Raw genomic sequence first — 3,376 nt, forward strand, 5'->3', positions numbered from 1 at the left:
TCTCTCTGTCTTTCTGGCAAGCACATGTGCTCTATAGCAAAAACCTCCAAAAAAAAAAAAATTTCCTAAGGGACACATGTGCTAGTCAGAGAAAGAAGAGGAGGAGAGGAGAGAGCGCCCTTACGGGGAATGGTCACATCACAATCCCTTCTCCTCTGTCCCTCCTCCTTTTTAAGACGTGGGCACGCACACACACGTGCCTGGCATGTTTCTTAAGCTGTTAGATCCGAGCCCTGAACTGTGGGTCTGGGATCCAGCTGCGTTAACCATCGAGCCACACAGCTGGCCCTGAAGTTCTTTTAGAAGATATCAGAGGGCCAGTTAGGGGGGTAGTGGTTTGAGTCCCAGACCTGGTGGCTTGAGAAACATATGGGCCGCACGAGTGTGCGTGCCTGAACTCCTAAGAGGAGAATGGAGGAGAAGGGACTGCAGTATGGCCACCTACCACCCCCGTGAGGTGTGTCTCCTCTTTCTGTTCTCCCCACGCCCCCTTCCCACTCCCAGTAAGCACACATGCCCTACAGTGACCTTTAAAAAAAAAAATCAGAACAGTGGCACCTAAGGGCATATTTTATGAGCCCCCCAAAACAGTGCCTTTTCTCACACTCCTTCTGAAGTTCGGCTCTAACCCCTTCTGCCATCCCACCCTGTGCCAAAGAGCACTGGAAGGAGCATGACTTGTACTCCGTCACTGCGAGAGATCACCCACATAAAGACCTCCGAGACTTTCTCGAGGCTTTCCCTCTTTCTTCAACGAGAGGAAGCTTTTTAATTTTAACTAACTCTAAGACCATCTTTTTGAAGTAGACATAAATTTTTGAGTACCTTCGGAATTAAACAGGCACTTACAGACATCTGACCTCAGCCTAGTGATATTTAACGAGGACTCACTCCCTGCATCTGTAGGTGGGGACAGTGTCACTCCTTCCTGCACGGGCTGCTCTGAGGACTGGGGAGAACTGCTCAGAGCATGCAGTGCCCCCCTTAGCTGGGTGGTGGGTTACGCAGTCGACACACACGATCAATATCACCCTCTGTTTTTTTGGGACCAGCAGTTAGCCTAATGGCTATGTTGCTGGACTCCTATGTAGTCGACCACGGTTCGCGTCCTGGACCTAGTGGCTTAAAACTCATGCCAGGCGTGTGTGCGTGCGTGCCCAAGATCCCGAGAGGAGAAGGGACTGCGGCGTGGCCATCCCCCGGGGGGTGATTTCTCGTTTTCTGTCTCTCTCTGTCTATCTGGCGAGCGCACGCACCCTATAGCAAAAACTTCTCAAAAAAAAAAAAAAATTACCCTCTGGTTTTCTGAAGCCCCGTTTCCATTTTAAATACAGTAACAGACTGACTAATCTGAAAACTGGTGGCACTGAGGGAACGAAAAGTACCAAGATCTTGGTTTCATAAAAAGAAACAAAGTGTTTTCTTATATTTAAGTGAACACATTGTTTAAAAAAAATGCATGCGTGCATTCCGCATGAACGACAGCAGGAGGTGCGGTGGCTAGGGTGTGGACTCCAACACGGCTGACCGCGCCTCGAGTTCTGAACCTGGTGACTTGCTTCTCACTGCCTCCCTCTGCCTCTGTCTCTCGATGGTGAGTACATGTGCCCTAGAGGAAATTTAAATAATAAACAAATAACCTAAAAAAGGTCACTTTTCAAAGCACTACAGTCACCTCTTACGTGTCTTTGGTACATCCTGAGAATATGCCATCTCTATCACTCACACTACCCCAACCTACACCTCCCTCCAGTAAGTCTCACACATTATCCAAGGACAAAGTAAGTTAATAATTAGGTCTCTCTGAATTACTTCTAGAAGAATTCACAAAGCATCTCCCTTGCCTCCAAACGTTAAACAAAAAACAGATTATTAAAGGCGCCTATTAGTACCTGGATTTCTTCACCACGTACACACTACTTCTTCCAAGTCTTTAACGGAGACCTCCTCACCTACGCACTTCCGTTCTGTCTAACCACAGAGAAAGGCGGTGAGCACTGACCTCCAGCGAGGCCCAGCGAGGCCCCACGTGCACAGCACCCGCGGCCTCTGGCGAGCGCAGTAGGACAGCTCGCTGCTGAGCAGCAGGCCGACCACTGCCAGCGGCTCGGCAGCCACGTGCACAGAGCACAGGCTTGCAAAGCATCGACTCACGCCGGAACAGCCTAGAGCAGTTACTTCATGGCCGCTGGCCTCCTATTAGTCAGCTGCTGAGAGATCAGCTTCGATGTCTGCCAAGAGGAATCAACACGTTAACAGGGCTCTCCTTCCGAAAGTACTCCGCTTTAGCTAGTAGCAAGTACATCGTGGATGTAAGATCTGAGCGTACTGGCTGTTGAGGACAGGGCGTGCAAACTGGGGGGACGCGGTTTTGTCCCCTTCTCATGCGAAGTTACCACAGCATAAGCCCAGTCTTTGTTTATTTATTTATTTATTTTTTTGGAGAGGTTTTTGCTATAGGGCGCGTGCGCTCGCCAGAAAGACAGAGAGACAGAAACCGAGAAGTCACCCCCCAGGGGGATGGCTATGCCACAATCCCTTCTCCATTCTCCTCTCAGGATCTTGGGGACACACACACACACACACACACACACATACACACACACCCACCTTTGACTTTCAAACTGACAGGTCTGGGACTCGAACTGCAGAGTCAACCATGGGATACAGCTGTCTTAACCTCTGCTGGTAAAGCAAAAAATCACCCCCAGGGGGTTGGCCATACCTCAATCCCTTCTCCTCCACTCTCCTCTCAGGATTTTGGGCAAGCATGCACATGTGCCTGGTGTAACTTTTAAGCCTCTAGGTCTGGGACTTGACCCGCAATTGACTACATGGGAGTCCAGCGACGTAGCCATTATGCCAAATGCTGGTCCAACCCCAGTCTTTGTTAAAGCAGTACCAGGAGCCAAGCACGCTTAGCAGCTCAGGAGGAGGTTGGCTCTTGGGATCCCGTGGGCACAGCCACGCGGCCAAGAGGAGGGAAGGGAACCAGCCGCCACGTGTGCCATCCAGCCGGGACCTGTGTGGTGCCCCGTGGGACACTTTCTAATTCCTGGCTTGTGTCAACCAGGTCCACAGAGATGTGCTTTTCGTCATCTGAACATGCTCTGCATTTTAAAGTGATACAGTCGTCTCTGTCACCAAGTCTAAGAACGCAGGACACTGCAGGTACCCACCGACGTGCACACAGAGGACTGCACAGGTGGGGTGCCCGCAGGGTCTCAGGTGGACTTCTGCAAACCCAAATGCCCAGCACCAGCGAGAACAGGGACTCACCGTGCTATGGCTAGAGCCCGGGGGCTCAGGGGAGTGTTGTAGTGAGCAGGACACGGTGAGGCCAGGGTTGGGCGCAGGCAGGGAGACGAGGGGGAAC

The 3,376-nt window shown here is 51.2% G+C and overlaps 1 protein-coding gene across 10 annotated transcripts in view; it reads right to left on the minus strand.

The window, feature by feature from the left end:
* EYA3 (EYA transcriptional coactivator and phosphatase 3) overlaps positions 1-3,376 on the minus strand; it is a 106,031-nt gene that overhangs the window by 52,960 nt on the left and 49,695 nt on the right. The gene's annotated exons all lie outside the window — the stretch shown is intronic.

The sequence above is a fragment of the Tupaia chinensis genome, unplaced genomic scaffold (assembly GCF_000334495.1).
Source record: "Tupaia chinensis unplaced genomic scaffold, TupChi_1.0 Scaffold143646_1, whole genome shotgun sequence".
NCBI lineage: Eukaryota > Metazoa > Chordata > Mammalia > Scandentia > Tupaiidae > Tupaia > Tupaia belangeri.